Genomic DNA, 14168 nt, shown 5'->3' with positions numbered 1-14168 from the left:
TGCTGAACAAGCAGGGTAAAACTCTACCATTAAATGCTCATTTTTTCTGCTCACTGCATTTTTCAGCTGGTAATTTTCTTGTCTCTCTATTTTTATACCAGATATTTTATAATTAGTCCTTTGTATATGTTTATAGGCTTTTCCTCTTAAAAAAAAGAAAAAGAGAATTTTAAAACACAGTACCATACAGCCAAAGGTGTCAGGAAACATACCCAAATAAGAAAGGACCCCAAAAAATTGGTTTGCCAACAAAATGCCAGTAAAATTTGAAACCTGAGTTCAGACACACTGGTAATGTTCCAAAACTAAAAACTTAAAGGACTTCTTTATTCAGTAAATCAGCTTCTCTGTGAATATAATCAAGACCACAAAGTTACAGTAAAGGAGGGAGTTTCCAAGGGAGATGTGAGGAGACTTTAGGAGTTTAAGTTGTTTCAATTTTGAATTTGAAAAGCAAAAACCTCTACTGTTTTGAACAATTTATTTTTTTTCTCCTATAATAAATAATAAGTAATATTTTCAATTCATGACCTTTCTTTATTTGAAAAAGCTACCTGAAGCATACTGAAAAGTTAACATAGAACAAATGGAAATGAAACAGCTGTCATTAAAAAAAAATGAATTCCAGTGCCAAGATTTAAGAAACAAAATAGTTACTGGAATACAGTGAAACATATTTATCATAACATGTTAAGAACAGAATCTTCAGAGTGGAATAAAAAGTTATAAACATATTGATCAAAACCAGATCTAACCACTCTTGTCCAAAGTAAAGCACAGCACGGATGCTATAAAAAATTTAAAACATACAGATCAATGCAGCCTATAGTGATGTCACTTTTAACAGTAATTTCATCACACTTCATTAGATAAGAGCGTACAAGTTTGGTCACTGAGAGGGAAACCTTTAAGTAACCCCATAGAGTACAGCAAGAAACAACAGTATTTCAGTAAGGTGGCAAATCTATTTTAAATCAGCATTGGATTCTCTAGCTTATAGTGTGAAGCACTGCAAGCATTAGGATCTCACAAGTAATGCATCGTGATTCTGAATTTACACAATATTACTTAAAATCACCTCTCAGATAAAATAGCAAATTGAGAACTTTTTGCATACACAGTGATTTTAACTTAATATTCTGGCCAATTTCTAGTCTGAGTAATTACATTTCCTTATGAAAATTTCTCTCCAATTTACTAAGACAGCACTTAATTTCGTGTCTTAAATCATACAGAGTGTTAAATAGTTGCCACATTCCACCAGAGAAGTGATGAAGTTAGTCCCAAGTAGCCACTCAAACAGGTAGGGTTAACGTAGAATGAAAGACACTGGACATACCACGTAAATTGAAGTGAGCAAGAAAAGTAATTCTGTGTGAGCAGAAACTAGCTGCCCTCCCCAGATCCTTCACAGAGGTTTCCACTGCAAACTGGGAAAAATTAAAGCATTTCAACCAAATTCCATTCCTTGCTAAGTAACTTTAGAAGGCCTAAAACATTAGCAGTAACGCTTATTCCTTAGATTAATAATTTTGCCTTTATCCTTTTACTATTGAAAGTTTCATCAAAACCAACCATACTTAAAATCACAGAAGTAATTTATAGTTATGAGAATACTCTAAAAGCCTTTGAATTTTCCTGTGTGATTTGCTTTTGTTTCTTTTCTTTTATGCCTGCAACATATATTGTGCTCTAAATTTAGGCCCTGGTGGTTTATGGTAATGGTAATATGGTTGTTGTTATAAACCTAAGGATGTGGCAAATTTCTAGTCTTCCCAATCCAATGCTAACTGAAAAAGAATTTTATTTTTTCTCCTCTTTCCAAAGGTGCATTCAATAGTTTTCCTATGCTAAAACAAGAGGTAGCATATTTTTACATTGTTTGACATTTCTTGTGGTCTATAGATTAGATTTTACCTTTGGGGGACCTGTCAGTTAGTTTAACATTCTTTCTGAAAGATATTTTTAATGCAAAAAACAATTAGTTAAAATGTCACACAGATTTCTTCATTACCACCGTTTTCCTTGGCCAAAAGCATCCGAGTCTCAATTTTAAAATTTCCATGTGCTTCTCTCACCATGTATTTTTAAATTTACAGAGTGTTAAATAGTTAAATTTAAATTAAAAAATAAATTAAAATTAAATTAAATTAAAAAATAAAAATACACACAGAACTTACTGTGAGTTCTAAATACTTGTTGAAGTTGTTATTTCTATGATATGGGGTACACTGTACAATGTATGTTACCAAGCATCGTCATTAAGACAGTATTTGACATGTTACCTAGCATTAAATCAAATCTCCATAATTTTGCACAGGTGTTACAACTATTATAAAACAACTATGCTTCATAAACTGGCAGGTAAAGCACAATTATTTTACTTGCGTGTCTTTTTTTCATTAAGCACTGTGAAATACAAAATCTTTGAAAATAGTATTACTAACATGTTTCTGCTGTGCAAAAGCAATCAAAAGCACTGTATTCCTTCTATCACAATAGGGCCAGAACGGGTTCCCCTTTGTTAAGTCATGTAATGCTTCACAGGGGATGCATTTTTGGATGAGGAGTCTGGCCTATCAACTAGAGTAGCAACATGGGGTATCCTAACCAGAACCGTCATGAGGCATAAAAGTCCTACATACACTTCTAATTCATTGTTGAGCTGACTTGAAATGAAGCATTGAGCTGGGTTATAAATCCTGAACATTACACTTCAACATCCCTAAACAGAATTTCCCTGCAATTTCTTCTTCCCTGTGTGAAGAAAGAACCGATGATACTTCAGTTTTTTTCTGATTTCAAGTTGCAGATCATGTTAGAGATAGTAATCCAGAAAAATTATTGCCCTTTTTGATGGTGAATAAAAAAAAACAACAATAAACACAATAGCTGAACTCAGTTGGCTCTGTATTCATGCGTCCAATAATTAAAACACAAAAACGCTCTCATCAAGTACCGGAGTCTTATACTAGCTGCTCCCTCACAGTGCCAACAGAAACCACAAGATTTCTAAATTCAGTATTAAAGCATACAGCACTTTTCTCATGCAAGAGCCAACATCCAAAAACATATAAATAAGGAACAGAAAAGTTCTGTTTCCAAATATGTTGTTAAATATTTTTAAAACCCCTGCTATTAGACTGTGCCAACTTGAAGGCAGACTCCAATAGTTAATTTCATGGGTGATTAAGAATGGATTTCAAAATAAGGAAGTTACTTTATGTTGGCCACAGCATCCTCTGTAGACTCCAGAAACAGTCATCATAACGTAGACTTTAACCACAGACTCAACACAAAATGTAGCTGATATTCAAATCCTGAAACGGTCGATGCTTTTTGTCAGGGTGGGTAGGAGAAAACCCAAAGGTCCCCATGTAGCCTTGTTACTTCAAATTCTTCAAAGACAAGAAAAGCAGTAACTTCCTACTTCCGTAAAGTTCAAAGGAATGCCCAGCTTAAGACAATAAAATATGTACAAATACCTCTTACCATGAGAGGTGGATGAATAGGTAAAGCCTTGAACTGGAGGGAGCTGGCATCCAAGTGGGGAGGGCTGCGTAGCCATCCTGAATCATGTATCTGGATCATGCCCCCTGGTTAAGCAGCAGTTGCTAGGGAGAAAGAAACCATATAGGTCCCCAGGTAAATCTATACTTGGATCTTGGCATCTTGCCACTTTTCTGAGCAACGACCACTGACATTTGCACATAGTGGTGCAGATGAAGTCTGAATATACCAAATATCATCAAAGAAAAAATGCCATTCGTTCTCATATTACCTCAGTAAACTCAGGAGTTACTTGCAAATACTGACAAATATAACACGTCAAATTCTAACAGTATGTCACTATAAACAGAATTTCAACTTTCTTGTATGAAAACCAAAGAAAACTGTAGGATGGCTCACCCCCTGCCATCTCTCCCTCTCCCCATCTCTGCTGCAGTGTTACTCTGTTGTAGTATCTCCACAGCCAGGATCTGATCACAAGTCCTGTTATCTGTTACTAGCTCCCAGTGAACGTGTTTGGTGACATGCCATTCTTGCATTTGCTCGTCACATATGTAATCAATACTCAGAGTAACAGTTGAAATCTGTCATACATCATTTCTGAACGTCCTGACAGACCTCTGGGTCCTCCTTCATCTACTTTTTTTTTTTGTGTGCATTCTTTAGCTGTAAAGTGAAAGCAAAATACAGGCATAGAAAAGAAACTTTCTTTCAGTTTTACTGACACATTTCTACCCAACAGGTGTTCGGTAGACCCTGACACTTGAATTGAGTTGTACTAAAGCTTAGTCAAATGTGAAGCCTTAGCAGAGGTGTTCTGGGCTAGTAAGCGAATGAGCAGAACTGTTCAGATCACATGCAATAGAAGCAAGCATCAAAGAGTAGAAGGAAGACTTGGAGGATTAGTTATACGATACTATGACTCTCAGCAGTACTTAACACGAAGCAAGCCAAAATTGTGAGACAGACATGGTGGTATTTTCTTTTAAATGAAACATTAAGGTTTTATCCAAAGTTAGGGTGGTCTGTAGAAAATAATTCCTTTGGCTTTGGAGAAGGAAAAAAAATGGACTGGGAAGAACGTCTTAAATGGGAAGCATCAGCACTGACATATACATGGTACTATGCAAAAATGCTTCGAAATAGAAATGAATAAAATGAATGCATATGTGGAAGAAAAAACCAGTAGTTAGCACATTTGTGCAAAGTAAAAATCCACCCCACCAGCAGATGGCTATCTCCCAGCACCCAGATTTGTAATCATGGCAAAATGAGCCACAGCTGCGTGGAAGCAAGCTGAAACCCTACTCTAACAACAGGTCAATGCTGACAGCTACAGTTTAAGTTGAAGATACAATTTATACACAGATTCAGAGGGCTGGAAGGAACCTCAAGTGCTAAGTCTTTATCCCTTCCTCTTCTACGTCTGGTAAAGATTTCTCTGGACTATTCATAAAAACTTGCAATGATGGAGAAATGACAACTTCCTTAGGGAAACTACCTTTTTTAAAGGAAAAATCACTGCATCTGCATTTCTGCATTAAAGCGTTGTCCCATACCCACTGAAAATGGAGAAATGCTTATCCATTTTCTTTCCATAAAGGTCCATTGACATGAGTAAAAGCTTCTTTACTCCAGTCTTGTCTTCTTTTGGTGAAAGAAACATAGTACTTTTATATCCCACTCTCTCCATCTACAGAGTCATGTTTCCTAGACCCTGAACTATTCCCTTTTCTCTGCTTTGTACTGTGCCCAGCAAATACACACCTTTTGAAGCCTGGTGCTGAAAACTGGACCAATAACACCAGTTAAGCACTCCCAGTGTTGAGTAGAACTGGAAGGATTAGTCTGTACATTTTACATGTAGCACATTTTTAAACACTTTTGTATGAATTTCAGTCTCTGTCTTCACCTCTTTTGTTACAACAGCAAGACCTTTTTTTTAACCTATATTCAATCGCTAACTCAAAGTTCCAGAACCACTCTTGAACACTGATATCCAACTGTGCTATCTTAATCTAATGATTTTCATCTGATTATTACTTTACGTCACACACATAAATAGCTTGTCCTATTGTTTTCAGGCCATTCTTTTGTTTAGACTTTGAAACCTACCTTCCTAAAACCTTATAGCTCCTCCCTACAGAATTTAGTTCTTGTTAAGCATACCCTCAATTCTGTCATCCCAATTATTAATGAAAATGACTGAGTTGTGCTGAAGCATTGGCAGATACAAAGCCTCAGCAGTATGGCCTGGTAAGTGAATCAGCAGAACCACTAAAGTCACGTGCAACATGAACAAATATGAACATTGCTGAAGTGAAATCAGAAAAACACAAGCAACCTTCTCAAATGCATACATCTGATAATGAAAATATGACCTATGATGCTGAAGCTCCAAGCAGGGAGATCAATAACTGTAATCTTCAACAACCCCTTAGATGTCATCCACTTTGCCCAAAGCAGATTAAACTAAACCACGACTGAGAAAGGAACAACTACAAACACAGTAGAAATGGAAACAGGTCTTTGTGCTATAGTTAACCAGGAGCCTTAGCTGTAGCACCTTAAATTCCTTTATTCCAAGAAAAAGTAAAAAGCAATTGCATAACTGGTATATTGCCCCAGATAAAGTGATTTTAGGGAACTACTTCTCATTCTCTGTGAGTGTTAACGGTAAACATACCATTCCTAGGCACAGCATTTGGATTTTTAGAAAACTCAGAGCTATTTCCCAAGCTGAAAAAGTTCTAATGCAACAGGCAAACCTATTCTGTCAGTGATCATGGATTTTGGATAAAACTAGATCCAACAGGTCACAACACGCTTTAAGAGTTGCAAGATCTTTGGTAATGCACACTCCACATGGGTCTTAGTTTTCAGAAGTGTGTTTAAACACTTCATCTGTGATACTAAGGAGCTAAGCATCTGAAAGGAGAAAGATCACTGAAGAAAAAATTATCACCTTTCTGTTTCTACACTAATAGAATTTTAATAAGAAACTCTTCACAGAATTAATAAAAGTTGCAGCTGTAAATGTCAAGTGTTTGCAGCTGTCTGTCTTGTCCACCTTGCACAATATATTTAGTGTTGAATATAACTGAGAAAGAACAAGGTGAGGAAATACTTTTCCTTTTAGGTGTTTTTTTAAAAAATGGCTTTTTCAACAAGTACTCCATAAACAATAATTTTGACTTTTCAACCACGGACATAAAACTAACATGAGAGAACACTATATTCCTATCCATCCAGAATAATCCTGTAAAATTCATCTTCCTATCACCCTTGTTTTCTTTTATGGGATAACTTCTCTAGTGCAGCAAATACAAGCTCCTTGTGTTCACTTTTAAGACCCTTTTCACTATCATTCAATCTAACATCCCATAGTCATCTTGTCCTTGTAGGTCGTCTTCTCATTCATGATTTGTAAGCTCTGGGTAAATGGAACCACCATTTTGTGTTTGTGTAACTTCTGGCCTCTGAGCTGTCATTGGGGTGCTCAAATGATTCAACAAGGGAAATTCAAATGGCGCAGGAGTTTTACATACTATAGGTTGACAAGACCAAGTACAGGTAAAATACAAGGCTTAGAGAGCAATGACACATCTTTTATACTTGCAGTCCATCCACCACGGGGATATGATTCTCTCTCACATACAAAATTCCCACTAGTATTAGCAGAACAGACAGAAAGAACTGACTTCTGAGACCAGTAAATGAATTGACCATTATCCAATGTATGGGTTCTTATCGTGAACATGTTCAGATCATAAACACACATGACTTCTGGAATTCTAGGGGCATTTCCCATGTATAGACAAAACTGTTTCAGGTATCGAGTTACAGAAGTGTTACATTAATTCCACGGCTATACATCAGAACGTAAGCAGAGCCCAAAGTTTACTAACAGGCAAGATATGTGCTAAGTGCGCAACTCAGGCAGGCAGAATACTTTTACACATCAGATACTCTTACGCAGCAAAAAATGGAACATTCATTCCAAAATCAAATGCAGACATGATCAAACAGACCTCTGTCAATACGCAGGGCAGAACCTAATTCTCCAGTGGGGCTTTTGGTTCTACAGATCCTGAAAGCTGAGCCATCCAGCGATGCAAGCCAAATACAACAAAAGGAGTGTACCTCTCAAACCGAAAGCACATATTTACAGTGTGCCACTACCTGGAAATTCTCAGTAGTTTAGTAACAACAGAAGATGAAAAGATGTTTTTAATAAACCAAAATCTTTGCATCTATTGCAGCAACTGAATGGCTGGATATTGTCAAATTACATTTGCTTATTCTCTATTAGTGTATTTTTATTTTTAAATAGATTATGTACATGACTATCCATTTTTAAAAGCTACCAGAAAATCTTTCTAATAGTAAAAAAATTCTTCCCTCAAGTTACATATTTCAAGTGGTAGAACTTATATTAGCCATTCTAATATCAGAGAAAGCAAGGTGGCTTCCAAAATCATTAAATGCATTGTCAAGTTGTCAATTTTAAATCCTTTTTTTAAACCCTACTGTCAAAAAAATTTATTGGAAGTTAACATGAAATACTTCTTTGATTATTTATCACACTCTATCCCTTCTCTGACATGAACATTTATTTTTGTTATTGAAGAGTTTCTATAATTGAATTTCCTTGTATTCTTTAGCTTTTAGGATATTCCACAAAGAAAAGATGACTGAATTTTAGAAAGCAGACCATAAAATATAAAATCTGACAGCAGAAGAACGCTTTATTTATCTGCCCATTAAACAAAACTCACTATAACTTAAGCAGTTCTTTCCAGGTGGAACAGACACTGAGAGCAGTAAGTCCAAACAATGCTTGTAATATCCTATAGAGGTAGATAAAAAAACAAAAATTAACTCATTCTAGCAACTGAAAAAAAAATGTTTGCAGTCAAATTAAGTTACTCCCTTAGCCCCCCCTTTTGTTGTCAGTGCAAAGGCACATCAATAAAATCCCACAGGCCTTTTCCAGTGAAAAAATTTTGATAATCCAGTTAAAGAGCATTCACTGTGAATTGAAGGACTTGAAAGAAGTAATACATAATTATAGATTTGCCTTCCCATACGAACGCAAAGTTATTTGCATGGCTGACTAACATCTCTGGACTATATTTTGATGGTTTTGGTTGTCTTGCAACTCAGTGAAAACATTATCTGCAAGGCAGTTTGCCATGAGGCCTCATGAAATGCAGCTGTTCGCATGGCTGCCTCTTTCCCAGACAAACTGGGATTAAGTTTCTGTTGCCACAAAAGCTCTGCAGTCCTGATGAGCATTCTACCCCAGTGTTAGGGCTGTGTATTGGGCTATCATACGAGGATGGCATGGGCATGCCAGAGTTCAGTTTAGGCATCACTTACATAAGCAAAGAAATAATCTAGATAATATTTTTTTAATTCTTTTTTTAAAATCATAGAAAAGAAACAAGAAGCTGAATAGGATAAACTATCAGTAGCAGTCTGCACTTCATAAGAAAATCTTTATGTCACTCAAAGTGGGGGGAAATTACACTGAAATTTTGATCAAAGTCCCCCTCTTCTAATAGTTTTGAATATTCAAGATTGCATGGAAGGAATGGTTAAAACTTTGGTTTCAAACTACTATTATTAGATAAAATAAATTTAATTTGTCTAGACAGTCACTACTTGCTATTCAATCCTACTTTGACAGTATGGGATCTTCCCATAAACAATTTTTCATGTATGCTGTTGTAGGATCCAAAGCAAAATCGTAATTTTTGTGGTTTTCTTTCCCCATGTTAGTATACACTTAATCACTATTTATCTACAGTGTTTCTAAGACATCTTGGAAAGCTGAATGATAACTATTGTCTAAGCATTTCAAAAACCACGGATGGATGATGCTATAAAAGCACAAAGCACATACTAGCACCATTTCTGAGAAATGACACAGTTAGTGACTTAGATACATTGGGCACGGCTGTTCTACTACTCTGCGTTATTATTCTGCATAAGTAATGTTATGAAGAGCTTTGCATGTTCATCAAAGTCCCTCATGGGGAGCAACTTGAAGGACATGCTTTGTTTGGGCTCTGAACTTGTGACTTCGCCCAGGCAGTGAAGGCCTGTGCGTACTATTTCTAATCCTATGGGCGACACAGATCAGTAACGTGTATTTCTAAAAATCAGAGGCACTAGCACGATGGGCTAAGATTGAGCTGTAACTATCATGTTTATCACATACCCCATGGCTGGGCATGAAAGCACTTGGCTGTCAGAGAAACAAATCACAGCGGATGTGCAAATAACTGCAAAATTATTATAGGAAAAGGTTTTATGTTAAAACCTCTTATTCCCTCACAACCACAGGCACCATGGTCCAGAGATATGACATTGTTGCACACGTTCATATATGCTGTGCCTTTGCCTTAGAGTACAATGAATGTCTGACAGCAGTTCTAACAATAAACTTGCCTACTGCTATGCATTGACAGGCTGTTAAAACAGCTTCGGGGCACTCATAAATTACCATCTCTAGTTCTAAGCCTCTGTACAGGACTCACCTGGACTTTCATTTTCCATCCATCTACTGAATGTCAAAGCCAACTAATATTTCACTAGTCATGCAACAGATGCACAGTAAAACCACAGCGTTTGTGATGCGCAATAATCCAAGGCAAAGTACACAGCAAATTTTAGAAGGTTCTCAGACTCCTGGAGGTGGTGTCTATAGAACATCCAGGTCTCACACCTATGCAGTAGAGATCCAAGACTGATTACAGCAAAACAGCTTAAGCTAAACTATACATTAAACGATATACAAAACAAATTATTGACTTTACCATGCCTTCCTACCTGGTCTTTGGTAGCTAATCAAATGTTCAATCATTTTCTTCAAGCTGAAAAATCACAGTGAATTTCCATGATGCTTTTTCCTTTTTTAAATATGCATTTGATGCTCACCAAGTTAGAAAGAATAATTTTGATGACTTGTGCTCATGATGATGCAAATGAGATCGAGTACATTTGCAACCACCCAAGATATTTCAAGTGCATTCCAAGACACACAACCCAGTCCCAATATACTGATGAAAAAAACATGTACAGCCACTGCAAAAAATGATTAAATCTCACTCCAGGCTGTGAAATTACAGACACAATTGAATAGAGGTTAATCTCTGTGCAGAACTATAAGATACTTTTAGGTCCTGAAGTTTTAATTACTTGTGGATCATGGGCGTTATACAGTCTGAATATCCTATGAAGTGATTACTGTTAACTGCATTGCACATGCAGAGTATCCTGTTTTTATTCTATAAAATAATTGATGCATGATATTACAGAATAGTAATATTAGGTCCCTGGTTAAATGCCAACTGTGCAATTACCTTCTGCCTATCTAAAATTCCAGTGCAGTTGCATTTAGTGATGGTAGTGGGCATGTTCCATTCCTGAACATTTGCTTGGCTCTGCTGCTGCTTAAGGAATACTCTCTTTCGTTTTAGAAATGTAGGCATCTCACTTTATTTAAGAGAATAAATTTGTGCATTCAACACCTTGATTTTTAAATGTACATTTTTTGGTGTGTATTTAAAAACATGCGAACACTGGACTTCAGAAACTAGGAAACAAAGCTCAATGGAAAACATACTTCTACTCATATGAAATCACCTCAGTGATAAACTACAGCAGCTCTTTGTCCAGCAAAACACAGTATTACCTTGCTCTTCACAGCAAGGAATTTGGAAAATATTTTCTGACTGAAAACTGCACGAGAAGTTCAGGCAGAAAGTAACTACCCTCTCTCAGTTTTGAAGGAGACTTCATTATGCAACTCATTATACAGTAAAATTGGTCTCTGTCTCAACGAGACTACAGTTTAAGAGTAAGATGAGAAGACAGAACAAGAATAAGATAATGGGCAACCACACTGACAAGGATTAACTTTTTTCTGAAAGACTTCACGGCTAAAAGAGACTTCCCAAGACCTTGAGAGAAAAAAAGTGGTCAAAACCTCAATATCATGTCCAATCTGAATACACAAAATATTACATGTACATTTAGGCTCTTAAGATGCACTTTAAAAATACTTTTTTTTCCTTCTCCTTCCCTTTTTTTGGTAGACTGGTTAACCCATGCAACATTTACCATAATTAAGAAAAATATACTACCTCAGGGATTGATATGCTTGCTCTTTTTCTTCCCACCTTTCACTGAATCTAGGCTTCAGTTCATGGGCTTGATATCTGAAATCCAGGCTTTCGTGAAGAATTATTATCCTAATCTAACTGTCCTGGCTTACAGTGACAGTTATGAAAAGAGATTAAACTAAATGCACATAATTATTGTAAGACTCACGTAAATGCAACTACGTTAAAAGACATTTATAAGATTTAAAAATTTCTTAGTTCAGCAGTGAAATTATTTATTTTCAGTTCCACCTACATCTTCCCATCCTTATCTTTCAGAATTTGAACTTATAAAAACATACCATTAGACAAAATGGCAACTGGAGGGGAAAAACAAACCCCAGAAGAGAATAACTGGCATCCTACAAATAGGAAGCCAGCTGACTGGCTTCACGAAGAACCCAGCATTCACACCTCTCAGGAAGACAACAGACATTCTTGTCTCAAATCTTTATACTGTATTATTCTGAGCTGTACAAAGCCGCCAAAACAATGTACGCAGCATGATAAACGTACATGTACAAAACCATTAATGCAACATCTTCACTTACACAGTAAGAAAAAAAAAGACTTCCAACATGAAAATGGAGGGTCTCTTTTTGTCGTCTCACAGCATTATGTTAAAGCAAGAGTCTTCACAGCCAGACACCTTTTGTAGTTAAGACACTTCTTCAGTAGTGATGGCAGATACATTGTTATTTGTTTCTATTTAGGAGCACAGGCACCTACAAACCTTGCTGAAAAAGAAATGCTGAATAACGTGTCCTGACATGCTTCTAATCTCCTTTATCTCACAAATCATTAAAAAGTAAAAAGAAAAATCCTTACTCTCTGAATGCTGTGGATTCAATCCTATGCACAAACTTAAAAATGAAAAGTTGCATTTATTTACATCTATATAATAATTTTTTATAGAAGTCATTCTTGCTTTTACCGACATTAAAGGTCCTATTTTCAACAGATGTAAATTAGATGAAAAAAGACTACAAAAATGGTACATACACTAAACTTTACGTCATCTACACATATTCAGTATAAGAAGCCTCTTTGGGCCAGGTTTTTTCCACCAAAGCAAAGATATTCTAAAAGGGGCTGTGGCAAACACCTGTCTTCTTCCTCAAAGAGAGTGACTCTTTTGTTCATATTGTAATTTCACTTCGTTCTGAATGTAACCAATTTTTTTTAAAAGGTATTTCTGATACAGAAGACTTACACTAGTACACATACAACTATCTGCACCAGAAATACATTAAAAGGTTCTTTTAATTTAAACTACTCAAAGTAGTTGGATGCAGGCAGCAGTCCTAAAACTCCAAGGCTTTAAGTAAAATAAAAAAATAATAATAATAAAAAAGCCTCTACAAGCATAGCTCCTTTTTATTTCACCTGCACATAACACTGCTATGTTGTAACACATGGTATACAGTATATGCAGCAATCTCAGGAGTTTATCTAGGAGACCAATCAAGCAACGCAAGCAGTGAAACAACTTTTTCTTACACAGGTAGAAAACAGCTGTCAGAGAGCTACAGCTTTGTAAGATAACTGTTTCAGCAATTATGAACATTTTTGGTATTCTGAGGCTTTGTTAACATCAAAGCAGCAACACTGGAGCAATTACTTCGCTCATCTCAGCCCAGGTACTCATTTTGGCCCTGAATGTTACTGTAAACAGTAACCATTTATACCTTCAAATGAAAAAATCTTCTCAGCACAACAGAGTTCCCAGAAAGCCAAAAAAATTGGTCCCATTGTGTTTGTATGCATATACCCCTGTGTGTGCCAGTACGGTTATTTACTAATATAAAAATAAAAAAGGAATCATGCATTTTAAATTCTGAAATAGGTATTAAATGAGAATTCCATATTTTCAGTTCATTCTTCTCACAGAGCACTATATGCCCTTGCTATTAATTCTCTTAAATTTGTGTCATTGTTAAACCACAAAAATATACAGTTAATCTGCTGACATTTCACTTATTAGTTGCTTCACATCCAGTTGAGGTTAAATTTTCACTAAAATCTTTTCTATCTTTAAGTTTAAATAAATTGTACTATCATGTCTTGCAAATCTTCTTGTTTTACGGAGTTACTTCAACAGTTACCTCAATCATTTAAAATAGGGAATATTGAGAAACAAAGCAGTACTACTATTCTTTAGGAAAAAAAGATCTCTACACTATTAAGCCTGCTCCTTATTAAATTGAGATTATCAGCAGTTAGTTTCTTTTAGCTCGGTGGTTTACAGCATCTTCCCATGCTGTAACAAACAAACAAAAAACTTTCTGGGATCTTTTCTTCCCATATTCAAAATTCCTCATGTATTTCAAATAAAAATAAAAGAGGGCTGAAATGAGTGAAGTACTGAAATACCTTACACAAACTTATTAACAAGTTTTCTCCATACCTATAGAAACGGTAGGTACAGTTTCCTCCTTCCCCCGATTCTCCTGTTAATCATTTGCAACTGCAACTTTTATTCCTGCT

General features: G+C 36.0%; 1 protein-coding gene across 1 annotated transcript in view; it reads right to left on the bottom strand.

Annotated features, from left to right (window-relative positions):
- HLCS (holocarboxylase synthetase (biotin-(proprionyl-CoA-carboxylase (ATP-hydrolysing)) ligase)) overlaps positions 1 to 14168 on the bottom strand; it is a 118413-nt gene that overhangs the window by 15157 nt on the left and 89088 nt on the right. The window lies entirely within an intron of this gene.

The sequence above is a fragment of the Phaethon lepturus genome, unplaced genomic scaffold, assembly GCF_000687285.1.
Source record: "Phaethon lepturus isolate BGI_N335 unplaced genomic scaffold, ASM68728v1 scaffold7757, whole genome shotgun sequence".
NCBI lineage: Eukaryota > Metazoa > Chordata > Aves > Phaethontiformes > Phaethontidae > Phaethon > Phaethon lepturus.
Note: the sequence above shows the minus strand (reverse complement) of the source record. Positions and strands in the feature narration are given on the sequence as shown.